Source organism: Panulirus ornatus, chromosome 11 (genome assembly GCF_036320965.1).
Source record: "Panulirus ornatus isolate Po-2019 chromosome 11, ASM3632096v1, whole genome shotgun sequence".
NCBI classification, from domain to species: domain Eukaryota; kingdom Metazoa; phylum Arthropoda; class Malacostraca; order Decapoda; family Palinuridae; genus Panulirus; species Panulirus ornatus.
This window is the reverse complement of record NC_092234.1, coordinates 8806594-8820825: the sequence shown is the minus strand read 5'-3', so window position 1 is coordinate 8820825 and position 14232 is coordinate 8806594. Positions and strand designations below refer to the sequence as shown.

General features: G+C 44.8%; 1 protein-coding gene across 2 annotated transcripts in view; it reads left to right on the top strand.

Moving 5' to 3' along the window:
* The window catches only part of LOC139751273 (ephrin-B1-like), a 539540-nt gene that overhangs the window by 220152 nt on the left and 305156 nt on the right, over positions 1-14232 (top strand). The window lies entirely within an intron of this gene.

Sequence of the window (14232 nt, the reverse complement as noted above, 5' to 3'; positions counted from 1 at the left end):
CTATCTTTCCTTCTTTCCCGTGGTTACTACGGGTGGCTGCTGCTGTCGTCTCTTTACCTCGGGAGAGAAACGCGTCGTTCCGATGGATTTTTTTGTTGTTGTTTTTCTTCCTTTCCTTCTTTCCTGTGGTTACTACGGGTGGTGGCTGCTCCTGCCGTCTCTTTACCTCGGGAGAGAAATGCGTGATCCAGCGTTTCCGGTCGGCCGAATCCTGCAGTTGCATTCAAGCCGGAAGTGGAGGAGATTAGTGGGAATTGCGCAGGTAAATGACCTGGACCCGACAGGTGCTTTTGCCTACCTGGACGACCAGGTTGTGTGTGTGTGTGTCTGTGTGTGCATACAGGGGCGTGTGGTATACGACCAGGTTATGTGTATGTGTGTGTGTGTGTGTGTGTGTGTGTGTGTGTGTGTAGATACAGGGGCGTGTGATATACGACCAGGTTATGTGCGTGTGTGTGTGTGTGTGTGTGTGTGTGCATGTGCACTCGTATATACACACAGGTGCGTGTGATGTACGACTCGGTTGTGTGTGTGTGTATATATATGTACACACACACACTGGTGAGTGTGATGCACGACCAGGTTGTGTGTATATATATATATATATATATATATATATATATATATATATATATATATATATATGTATACATACTGGTGCGTGTCCTTTTCGACCAAGTTGTGTGTACAAACGCATAGGTGTATTTGCTGTAAGGTCAGGTTGCATTTAAACACACACACACGTGCAATTGCTGCACGACCAGGTTGTGTATACACACACACACACACACACACACACACACACACACACACACACACACATGCTGTACAGGTGTTGTACAGCATACAGGGGTCGAGCTGCTGTCAGTGGACTGAACCAGGGCATGTGAAGTGTCCGGGGTAAACCATGGAAAGGTCTGTGGGGGGGGGGGGGGGGGGGGGCCTGGATGTGGATAGGGAGCTGTGGTTTCGGTGCATTACACAGGACAGCTAGAGAATGAATGTTGGGGGATTTGTGAGGCTTTCCTTCGTCTGTTCCTGGCTCTACCTCGCTATCGCGGGAAATGGCGATCTCGAAAGAAAAAAGAAAAGGGAACTTCAGGTCGGTCGTTCGTTACGCTGGTCTTAGCGACAAGTTGGCGGGTCGACCTCCAGCAGGTGAGCTCCAGGAAGCAGGTGTGCATCAGCGGGTTGGTCGTAAACTCAGCAGGTAAAGTCATGAGCCAGCAGGCAGGTGGGGACCTCAGGAGGCGGGTTCTGTACAAGCAGGAAAGCTGTGTGGTAACAAGCAGGTCATACTCCAGCAGGCAGGGAGAGGAGGAGGAGGGGGGAGAAGGAGAAGGGCTGCAGGTTGTGGTCCAGTAGGAAGGGCATAGCGGGGTGAACAGCGGCAGGAGGTCGTACTCCAGCAGGCAGGGGGAGGGTCGTGCACCAGCGCCACCACCAGCAGGCAGGGCGGAGGGAGGGAGGGAGCAGGGTCGTGCCCCGCCACCACCACCAGCAGCAGGCAGGGCGGAGGGGCAGGGTCGTGCCCCGCCACCACCACCAGCAGCAGGCAGGGCGGAGGGAGGGAGGGTCGTGCACCGCTGGGGCCGCGTTAATTAGCCGCAGGAGGCCGTGGTGGCAGGCAGCCCTGGCTGGTGTCAAGTTCACCCCTAACTCCCTCCCGCTGGTAACCCTACACCTCCCTCCCTCCCTTGTCACCCCCCTTTATTATCACCTCTCCCTCCTCCTCCTCAGCGTCACCCACTTCCATCTCCCACGACTGTTGTTGGGAGAGAGCAGTTTACCTGTACTCTACTAACGACCACAGTGGTAGTTTACTCAGGTTGTTAGTGTTAGCAAGCAGGCTACCTCCCCCTCCCCCCACGATACCAGTTTTTACCTCTTTCTCTCTGCCGCTCATCTCTAGCATCTGTGGGCTTCCCCAGCGAAACCCTTTCTCCAAACCATACCAACCCCCCTCCTCCCCTCTCTCTCTCTCTCTCTCTCTCTCTCTCTCTCTCTCTCTCTCTCTCTCTCTCTCTCTCTCTCTCTCTCTCTCTCTCTCTACCCTTCTCCCTCCCTCTTTTCTCCCCCCCCCATCCCCACCACCCCCCCTCACTCCACCACTCCATTTTCTCATTGAACAGTCATACAGCGGCCATTTTGTCTTTTGTAGAGGCTGGGGTGTCCTCTCCCGACACACAAAAGGGTCGGGATGAAGCGCATTTTTTTGCTTTGTTTACGCTGGGGTGAGGGAAAGGGAGGGGAGGCGAGGCGAGGCGAGGTAAGGAGGTAGGTAGGTAGAGAGAGATGGAGGGAGGACCAGTGTGTGTGTGTGGGGGGGGGGGGGGTGTTTTTCTACCCCTGGCTGTCGGCTTCATTGCTTTTGTCGTCTGTGTTGCCTCTGCCTCCAAGCCTTCTTCACAAGCATCAATTTAATTGTGTGTAGCTAACGACCGCCATGGCCAGCGGGGCCATACGCATCCATTCCTACACCACCATGGCTGCTGCTGCTGATGATATATATATATATATATATATATATATATATATATATATATATATATATATATATATAATATATATGATATATATATATGATATTTTCATCATAAGGTCTGGACGCATAGTATTTATTCAATGGTAAAGAAAATGTGGGTTTTTTTTCCCTGCATTTCTTTTTAATTGACATGTTTCTCTTCGGCAGCTTTTACGTATTGATGACGTGAATCTTCTTTATTCCCTGGACGGATACAGGGTTGTCTCTGTAGTTTATTTATCAGATGTATTTTTACATTATTTTTTATTTATCCATCATTTATCGACCGTCGGGGAAAATAGTCCTTGGAATCTTAGAGCATCGGTTTTAGGTGATATTGGTCATTGGCTCTTCTGATTTGGTCGTTTTTGTTTAAGTATTGTAAGTATTGTGGGATATTTTATTTTTATTTGGTTGTAAGTAGTTTAAATTTTGTCATCGTAAGTGTTTTGATCTCTCTCGATGTGTGTATTGTGGTCTTTCTTGTATTCGTAAGGAAGGAGTTTGGTGTGTTTTTATTTTTGTAAGTAATCTCATCTCGTATTTTGTAAGTTAAGTGTACTGGTCTTTTATTTGTAAGTATCCTGGATTCGTATTTTGTAAGTTGGATTGTAAGTTAGTATTGTGGTCTTTTTTTGTAAGTATTCTGGCCTCGTATTTTGTTAAGTTATTATTGTGGTCTCTTTTTTTTCGTAAGTAAACAGTCGTGACCGGATGGTCGTTTTCACCATAAGCGTCTTAGCTACGTCTCTTCCTTACATATCAACTGACTGTTCTACGTCTTCTATCTCATTCTTGTGTCTTCCCTGACGATGTGATTATTACACGAAAGTGCACTTGGGAACTTATCGTCTTTCATTTTCCTGTGGTCTTATGCATATACTAAACCACGCACACCACTGTGACTTCTTGCAATATATATATATATATATTTATATATATATATATATATATATATATATATATATATATATATATATATATATCATAAAGCGTTTGTGTTTTCATGTGTGTATTTGCTCTCGATTTTGTGGTAGCCATATGTACCTGTATATTACATATTTATTTCATAATGACGTATTTGCACGTTCAAATACTTCTTTGTACCACCGTGTTCGCTTATGAACCGCTATTAGATTTACTTTCATTGTATTTTTTACATCGATGAGTTATTCACTGTCGTTATGCATTTGTTTTCTAATGTAAAACTTTTTCATTGTGATTATTCATTCATGTGCTGTTCATGTGGTCCTCTCGTATGTCCACATATCCTATCAATATCTTCTCGAATTTTTCTGTTCATACAATTTTCCTCGATATTTTTTTGAATATATATATATATATATATATATATATATATATATATATATATATATATATATATATATATATATATTTTAAACCATGCGTAGATTCTTCATCTAATTTAATTGCCTTTTAGGTACATTATCCTTGATAGTCCTGATGTGTCTGTTTATATATAATTATTCTGATGTATTTTGCCTAATCATACATTATCTCCTGTAGTCTGTTGTATCCATATATTTTATCATTGTCTTGTTATACAAGTCTACTGTATCTGAGTATACATTAATGTTGTATTATTAATGTATTATTCAAGACATGGTCTTGGCCCCCATCATGATATTCATACCTTTGTCCTTTACTCATGCAGGTGAGTACGAGACGGTGGGTCTGTCTATATCCGGCCTTCGCGGGTGTTCGGACATAACGTATCCGGCCCCCCCGCTCCGCCAGAGCGGATCCGGTGTCGTATCCGGCCACGCGCCGACGGACGGGACACGGTAATGTACTGAACCGGAAAAATTATGTGAACGTGGAAATGACAAAGTCGGGGCCAGTATGGTCGAACTGGCTGCTGCTCTGTGTGTGTGTGTGTGTGTGTGTGTGTTGTGATCTCGTCGCGCAGGTGCTGTGAGGAGGAGAGGGGGGTTGGTCATCGTGTTATTGTTGGGGGGCTTTTTGGTAATGTTCCCTCCTCCGTCGCTAGGGTGTTCTCGATGTGTTCTCGACGTTTGTGTGAACACGGGAAGGACAGATATCTATAACTGTAGGAGACTTGGGGTGGGCTTTGGAAATGTTCCTCCCTCCCTTACTAGGGTGGTGTTGTTCTCGGATGTGTTCTCGATGATATTTGGGCACGGGAAAGGGCACGTTTCCGCAACGATAGGAGACCGGATGGTTTCCGTGCCAGTTTTTGTCACCGAGCGGATAAGAAAAGGGATTACAACTCCATTGCCCGCCATCTCGACGCCTTCCATGTCACTGAAGACGGGTGAAGATTAGGGTTGAGAAAGGGTGGTATACTAACGTGGGAATTTTATAGGAATATTTGGACTTAAAGTACTCCTGAAATAATAAACTCCCAAGGAAAATAATTAAAGCATATAACGGAGAAGGGAGTGATTAATATTGCCATTAGGAAAATTTAAAACTAGTTTTTTAAACTCTGAACGAGGCGAACGTGGTATATTCAATGATTGATATGATTGAAGTAATCTGTCGAAACTTGGTGTGGGAATGGTGATGATCATGGCATTGACAGCTTCTGCTGATGGTTTATTAAGGTGTTTTGGGAGTGTTGTCTGCAGCCAGAGAGATGCTATCCCTTACGATAACATTATCGTCATTCGTTTAATATCGTACCGTTGTCTCCGGTTTACGAATCTCCTGTCCGATGTGGAGAACATCCTAAAGGAGTTTAGACGTGTATATATATATATATATATATATATATATATATATATATATATATATATATATATATATATATATATATATGGCTGGAAATCCTCCCCTCTCGTTTTTTTTCTTCCAAAAGAAGGAACAGAGAAGGGGGCCAGGTGAGGATATTCCCTCTAAGGCCCAGTCCTCTGTTCTTAACGCTACCTCGCTAATGCGGGAAATGACGAATAGTATGAAAAGAAAAAAAAAATTAATATATATATATATATATATATATATATATATATATATATATATATATATATATATATATATATAATGTGTGTGTGTACATATATATATGAGACGTTTTTATATTCACGTAGAAGAACGTGTTAGATTAACAGAGGAGAACATGTTAAGTTGAAATGGGGAAACCTGCTATACTTCACTTCGGAGACCTTATTATGTTAATTTGGGATACGTTATTATGTTAACTTGGGAAAAGTTGCCGTATTGAATTTGGGAGAACCTGTTATAATTAACAAAGGAGACATCATGTTGTTAATTTAGGATGCCTTGTTAGGGTAACGTGGGATACCGTGCCCCATTGAAATGGGAGAAGGTGTCATGATTAACCAGGGGTGGTGGTTTTAAATTGTTAGGGGAATATAGGTTGTCAATATGAACAAAGTGGTATACACTCTTCATCTGGTCTAACCTGAAGGTAAGGATGATCACTCCCTGTCCTTATCATGGTTTGTTTGACCCTGTGATCATAATCTTGGGGCCATGATGTTAAGAAGAATACTACCATATGAATATATATTTTTTTTCCCTGGGGATAGGGGAGAAAGAATACTTCCCACGTATTCCCTGCGTGTCGTAAAAGGCGACTAAAAGGGGAGGGAGCGGGGGGCTGGAAATCCTCCCCTCTCGTTTTTTTTTTTTTTTTAATTTTCCAAAAGAAGGAACAGAAAATTGGGCCAGGTGAGGGTATTCCTCAAAGGCCCAGTCCTCTGTTCTTAACGCTACCTCGCTAATGCGGGAAATGGCGAACAGTTTGAAAGAAAGAAAGAATATATATATATATTTTTTTTTTATCATTTTTGGACCATGAACTTTGTAACTTCATTGATAAGGAAAGATTTTAGTCAACCATCTTGCGAGGGAAGTTTCCTTTCATTTGTACGAAGGGAGCCGTCCGTCTGTACCTTCCTGTATTATCACTTCCATAATTTTGACATAGGGATGTGAAGTCTATGTATTTCCCACGGTTGGAATAATTTTTTTTTTGGGAGGGTGTCTGAAGTTAACAGAGGCCAAAATTCGTTTGTCAAAATCCTCAAAAAAAATTGAAGGAAAATTGTCATATATATTCCATTTTTTTCTTCATGATTTTTATAGTTTATAGTTAATGTACTGCGAGTTTAGAACACGGGAGAGGTATTTATATAGACAGATTTGAATAGACTGAATGCATGTAGGAGAGTAAGAACACTTCATTAATGTTTTTGTAGCCGTGTGTGTGTTTGTGTGTTTGCTGAGAATGGAGTGTGTTTGCGCGTTTTTTGGGTTTTTTTTTGAAAGCTCTGGTAGGGGGGTGAAGTGAGTGAGTTTGAAGTCGGTTTTAAATTCATGGGGTGAGTGCGTTGTTTGAGTGCGTTATTAAATATTCCGTCGGTTTTTTTTTTCGGAATTTAATCCGTTCTTGTGAGAGGGGAGGGGGGATATTAATTTATTTTTTTGAGTAAAGTGGTGTTCGTGTGTGTGTGTGTGTGAGTGTGTGTGTGTGTGTGAGTGTGTGTGTGTGTGTGTGTGTGTGAGTGTGTATGTGTGTGTGTGTGTGTGTGAGGCAGGTCGGGTCCTGAGGGTTTATGAGCCGCAACGTCGTTACGTGCGAGAACAAGTCGTCACGCTGGTGTTACGGCGTCACCCTCGGGGTGAATTTAGGTTACCCTCTCTCTCTCGCGACTTTTAACCGGAAATTTACACACACACACACACACACACACACACACACACACACACACACACACACACACACGCTGCAAGATTATTATTATTTTCTTTTAACTTTGTTTCACTTTTTTTTTTATGGAGCCTCCAAGCCCTTCATCTTCACTGAATCGTAACAGAGAGAAACGTTTGATAGAAGATTAAAAAAAAAAACGAGTAATTGATTGAAGTTTGATAGGAAAGAAAAAAAAATTGCTGATGTCTTAGGCGTTAGAAATAATGAAAGACAAACAAAAATTTTTTTTGTCTTAAATGTATAATTTTTATGATATTTTTGTCTTAAATGCATAATTTTGATGCTATTTTTAAAGTCGTGGGGATATGTTAAAAGTATTCATATTTGATTCTTCCTGATGATCATGATGCTGACGTTTCAGAATGGATATTATCGAGGCAACAGCTGCCTGCCTCAGTGAAGTGGGTTAGTAGATCAAGCAGGTTGTTGAGGGAGGCAACTTGCAGCGCGATGTAAGAAAAAAAAATGGCTTAGAAATCCACAGAATTCGCCCTGCGGTCAAGGCGCTTTGGACCGCTCATCTTCGGTTCTCCCTTGACGTCTTTCTTCCCGTGTGTGTGTGTGTGTGTGTGTGTGTGTGTGTGTGTGTGTGTGTGGCTACGTCACCCTGGGGTCGAGACCCCGCTCAGCCGCCCGCCCCCCTCTTGGCCCACCGTCGGGGCGTCTCCGTCGCCTTCCCCCAGCAGGAGGAGGGAGGAGGAGACGACTGACCCCTAGAGATGTCCTCACAGTACCCAGGTGTTGGAGGCTTCCACCAGCAGGCACTTAGGAGGGTGTGGAGTTGAGTCTGGCCCTGTGGCGTCTGTCCCCCAAAACGAAGGCGCCCGATCTCCGACCCCCGTCGTCTTCCTTCCTTCCTCCTCTTCCTTCCTCCTCTTCCCCTGTAGTGGACTAGTGCGTCGTCGTTCATGATCGCCGTGGCTGAGAATCAGCGATCGTAACGGAAGGGCGCGCGATGCATCACCGACGGCGTCCGTGTGATGGCGTGGCGTCTTGTGGGTCGGCCATGTTTCGAACACCAGTCCTTCCGTCTCTCTCTCTCTCTCTCTCTCTCTCTCTCTCTCTCTCTCTCTCTCTCTCTCTCTCTCTCTCGACGGCCGGTTGGGGTCTGGGCTGTACGAAGTAGCGTCCTTCGGGTCGTGGAACAGGCGTAGGAGGGACGGATGACGTGGGCAGCAGCAGCGGGAGGAGAAGAAGGACGAGGAGGGAGGAGGTATAGAGGTGCAGCAGCAGCAGCAGCAGCGGGCGGCCGGCCGGCCCCAAGGAAGGACCCACTGTGCCCCGAGTTATAACTCACCCTTGGCCGCGCACCACACTTTAATCCCGGCGCATTTCGCCCCGCCATTTTTGTCTATCACTGGATCTCCCTTGTCGCTGTTGCCACTGTTACCTCTCTCTCTCTCTCTCTCTCTCTCTCTCTCTCTCTCTCTCTCTCTCTCTCTCTCTCTCTCTCTCTCTCTCTCTCGGCCCCAGACACCCGCCTCACTCCTCTCCTTCCTCCGTTATTTGTTCTCCTTCGTTTTATCCTGTGCTTGTCGCCTGGCGCCAAGCACGCTGGCTAGTGTGTGATGTGTGTGTGTGGTGTGGGTGTGTGGTGCGTGGTGGGTGGTGTGGGTGTGTGGTGTGGATGTGGGTGTGTGGTGTGGATGGGTGTGTGTGTGTGTGTGTGTGGGTATGAACTGGCTATATACGAACTGCCCTTTTGGGCCCAGCGGTCTATATTTAAAAATTCTCAGTGTGGCCAATATAAAGGGGAGGTGGAGGACCAAGTACTACTACATGAACGCTTAAGATATATATATATATATATATATATATATATATATATATATATATATATATATATATATATATATATATATGGGTCGTAAAGCGATGGTTCGAAGCTTCCTCGCTCAGTCAGAGTCGCTGGGGTTCGGTCTGTGGCTTAGAAATAGGATCCACCTTGTTGGCAGAAATGAAGTGTTAAACCTTTAAAAAAAAAAATTCCTGTCCTCGCCTCGGTTTTAAAAACCCCGCTTTTTACTTGTCTATTTTAAAAACCCCGCTTTTTACTTCACTTTATTTTGAAAGATAACGCTTTTTACTTGTCTGTTGTAAAAACCCCGCTTTTTACTTGTGTCTATTTTAAAACCCCGATTTTTACTTGTGTCTATTTTAAAACCCCCGCTTTTTACTTATCTATTTTAAAAACCCCGCTTTTTACTTGTGTCTATTTTAAAAACCCCGCTTTTCACTTCTCTTTATTTTGAAAGATAACGTTTTTTACTTGTGTCTATTTTAAAAACCCCGCTTTTTATTTGTTTCTATTTTAAAAACCCCGCTTTTTACTTGTGTGTATTTTAAAAACCCCGCTTTTTACTTGTGTCTATTTTAAAAACCCCGCTTTTTACTTGTGTCTATTTAAAAAACCCCGCTTTTTACCTGTGTCCTTTTTAAAAACCCCGCTTTTTACTTGTGTCTATTTTAAAAACCCCGCTTTTTACATGTTTTAAAAATCCCGCTTTTCACGTGTCTTTATTTTAAAAACCCCGCTTTTAACCTGTCTCTTGATTTAAAATCCTGCGTTTCTCTTGTGTCTGTTTCAAAAATCCCGTTTTTCACGTGTCTCAATTTTAAAAACCTCACTTTTCAATTGTCCCAATTTTAAAAACCTCACTCTTCACTTGTCTCGATTTTAAAAACCTCACTCTTCACTTGTCTCAATTTTAAAAACCTCACTCTTCACTTGTCTCAATTTTAAAAACCCCGTTTTTTACTTGTCTATATTTTTTACCCTCCATTTTCATTTGCCTCGATTTGAAAAAAAGAAAAGAAAAAAAAAACGTTTTCATTTACGTCGTGGAGGAGGAGGGAGGAGAAAGAAGGGTTTGTGGTAGTAGTAGTAGTAGTAGTAGTAGTTGTAGTAGTAGTAGTAGTAGTAGTTGTAGTAGTAGTAGTAGTAGTATTAGTATTAGTAGTAGTAGTAGTAGTAGTAGAAATACCGCATTTCCTGGCCGTTGGCGTTCGTTGGTTCGATCGCGAGAGCAGCGTTAGCCGGAGGTCAGGATGACCAACTAAATATAGGGTTCCTCCTACCCCCCCCTAATTACCCCCTAATGCAACCTGGTTCCCCCCCTGCAACCTGATTCCCCCCTTGCAACCTGGTTCCCCCCCCCTGCAACCTGGTTCCCTCCCATGCAACCTGGTCCACCCCCCATGCAACCTGGTTCCCCCACCCCTGCAACCTGGTTCCCTCCCCCCTGCAACCTGGTCCCCCCCCTTGCAACCTGGTTCCCCCCCCATGCAACCTGGTTCCCCCCCTGCAACCTGGTCCACCCCCCATGCAACCTGGTTCCCCACCCCTGCAACCTGGTTCCCCCCCTGCAACCTGGTTCCCCCCCTGCAACCTGGTCCCCCCCTGCAACCTGGTTCCCTCCCCCTGCAACCTGGTCCCCCCTTGCAACCTGGTTCCCCCCCCTGCAACCTGGTTCCCTCCCATGCAACCTGGTCCACCCCCCATGCAACCTGGTTCCCCCACCCCTGCAACCTGGTTCCCCCCCTGCAACCTGGTTCCCCCCCCTGCAACCTGGTTCCCCCCCCTGCAACCTGGTTCCCTCCCATGCAAACCTGGTCCACCCCCCTTGCAACCTGGTTCCCCCCCTGCAACCTGGTTCCCTCCCCCTGCAACCTGGTCCCCCCCCCCCCAATTCCCCAATACAACCTGGTTCCCCCCCTGCACCTGGTGCCCCCCCCTGCAACCTGGTTCCCCCCCCCTGCAACCTGGTCCCCCCCTGCAACCTGGTTCCCCCCCATGCAACCTGGTCCTCCCCTGCAACCGGGTTTCCCCCCCCTGCAACCTGGTCCCCCCCCTGCAACCTGGTTCCCCCCCCTGCAACCTGGTTCCCCCCCTGCAACCTGGTTCCCCCCCCTGCAACCTGGTTCCCCCCCTGCAACCTGGTTCCCTCCCCTGCAACCTGGTTCCTCCCCCCTGCAACCTGGTCCCCCCCTGCAACCTGGTTCCCCCCCCCTGCAACCTGGTTCCCCCCCTGCAACCTGGCCCCCCCCATGCACAACCTGGTCCCCCCCTGCAACCTGGTTCCTCCCCCTGCAACCTGGTCCTCCCCTGCAACCTGGTTCCCCCCTGCAACCTGGTTCCCCCCCCCCCCTGCAACCTGGTTCCCTCCCCCTGCAACCTGGTTCCCCCCCCTGCAACCTGGTTCCCCCCCTGCAACCTGGTTCCCCCCCTGCAACCTGGTTCCCTCCCCCTGCAACCTGGTTCCTCCCCCCCTGCAACCTGGTCCCCCCCATGCAACCTGGTTCCCCCCCTGCAACCTGGTTCCCCTCCCCCTGCAACCTGGTTCCTCCCCCCCTGCAACCTGGTCCCCCCCCATGCAACCTGGTCCCCCCCCCACCAGTAATTGTGCTCACTGGCGTCCACTATGGATGTCGCAAGTCATGACTGATATGTCCTCGTCATGCGATTACTTTTAGGGAAATGTCAGCAAGTGTCGATTACATTGAGGAATGGGTCGATACGCATGTGATTGCGGGGGATTTTCGAGACATGTCGATTATATTCGGGGGAAATTGAAGTGCGGATTATATTGACGAATGAGTAGTAATTGTGTATTATTATTATTAAGGGGATTTTTGGTAAGGTACGTTATTTTTGGGGGAAGTGTTGGTAAGGTACGTTATTTTGGGGGGAAGTGTTGGTAAGGTGCGTTATTTTGGGGAGAAGTGTTGGTAAGGTACGTTATTTTGGGGGGAATTGTTGGTAAGGTACGTTATTTTGGGGGGAAGTGTTGGTAAGGTACGTTATTTTTGGGGGAAGTGTTGGTAAGGTTCGTTATTTTTAGGGGAAGTGTTGGTAAGGTACGTTATTTTTGGGGGAAGTGTTGAAGCATGGAATGATTTTAAGGATGTTGATACGTGGGTTATTAAAGGAATGTTGAAACGTGATTTATTTAGGGAAATGTTGACATTTAGATTTCTTTTTTAAGGGAATGTTGATACATTTTTTTAGGGAGTGTTGAAGCCTAGATAATTAAGGGAAATTTTAAGCATTTATGTTATAAAGGGAAGTGTTAAAACGTAGATTATTTAGGGATATGTTAAAGCATAGATTATTAAAGCAAACCTTGAAACAGTTAGATGATTATTAAGGGAAAATGTTGAAACGAAGATTATTAAAGGAGATACAGAAGCATTTAAATTTACTACGGGGAAATGCTGTAACATGGCTTCATATTAAAGGAAATATCGAAACATTTATATTTAAATGCTGTAACATGGATTTATATCAAAGGAAATATCGAAACATTTATATTCAAATGCTGTAACATGGATTTATATTAAAGGAAATATAGAAACATTTATATCTAAATGCTGTAACATGGACTTATGTTAAAGGAAATATCGAAACATTTATATTTTTTGAAGGGAGAACATTTAAACTTAGATTATTTAGGCGAACACTGGCGTAGTAGATCTAGTGGGTTGTGTAGTACACTGCCACTGTCGAAATCAAATAGAATTATCTTGTGGATTATGCATGTGTAGTACTTCAAAAAAAAAATTATTGTTTTGAATCACAACCACGTCGCCCTGCAGAGGGCGGAGTGTTTATGATGGAGTAATTGGCCATTTATTATGCAAATTAGTGTGTATCAAACCAGAATAGGTGGTGACATTTAATTAGGCAGATGGCTTGGTCATAATTACCAATTTATGCGGTACAGGGACGCAACAATAAATTGGCACATTACCCTATTTGCTAGTGAAGGGGAAAAATTGCAGATTTGGCCAAATATAATTGATTTCTGTAATTTGTTGAATAGGTTTCGACCTATTTGCAACTCTAAGGGAGACTTAATGATGAAGATTGTGAATTGGATAGATTCAGGGAGAAGGGTGAAGGCTGTTTAATTGAGCCAGGGTGATCTACGGCGAGGTAGATCATGTATAGAACATGAGGGAGTGGTCGTGCAATTTGGGAGGAAGGGGGGCGACTGGTGAAAGAAATATTTGACCAGGAAAAAAAAGACAGCCAGCAGAAGTGGAAGGAAGGAAAGGAGGAGGGGAGAATTCGCTGACGCAGTCGGGAACTCACCTCCCCCCCCCCCCCAAAAAAAAAAAAAATGAATAAATAAATAAATAAATAGATAAATGAAGTAGAATAAAAAATAAGTAAATAAATTAAGTAGAAATTGCGTTGATTGTTAGTACGGCAGTACGGCAAATGGAAATTACAGTAGGGCGAAAGAAAACGTGGGGGAATACATATATGTTTCCGGGAATAGAAAACGAGAGGGGGGGAGTGGTTCTGCAACACCGCGGAAGAAAATGGTCCAGCTTGGCCGTCGACATGGACGAAGGTTTTAGAAAAATTTTTGAGTGGTGAAAATATAAAAAAGTCAGTTCGGTAATTTTGAATCAGTCTTGAATTAACCGTGAGATAGAAGCGTTCGAATATGCATCGCCGAAACAGATTTCTTTGGGGGGACAACAATAAATTTAGAGCGAGGATGAAGAGAGAAAAAAAAAAGAAGTCATGTTTATTTAAAGAATTCCTTCCGGGCACCAATGCGTAGTCTCTCTCTCTCTCTCTCTCTCTCTCTCTCTCTCTCTCTCTCTCTCTCTCTCTCTCTCTCTCTATCTTTGTCTCTCTATCTGTCTGTCTCCGTCTATCTCTCTCTCTATCTCTATCTCTATCTATCTATCTATCTATCTATCTATCTGTCTCTCTCTCTCTCTCTCTCTCTCTCTCTCTCTCTCTCTCTCTCTCTCTCTCTCTCTCTGCTCGTGCTGTGTCACCAAGGCCTTGAAGGATCAAGCCTGTCTGGGAAAAATAAGGACCTGAGGGGAGGAAGCAAATGGAACGTTTTCTGATGTGGTTTTCCTGTGTGTGTGTGTGTGTGTGTGTGTGTGTGGTTGGGTAAGGGTAAGAGGTAAGGTATTGGTGGGTTAGGGGCAAGAGGTAAGGTATTGGTGGGTTAGGGGCGAG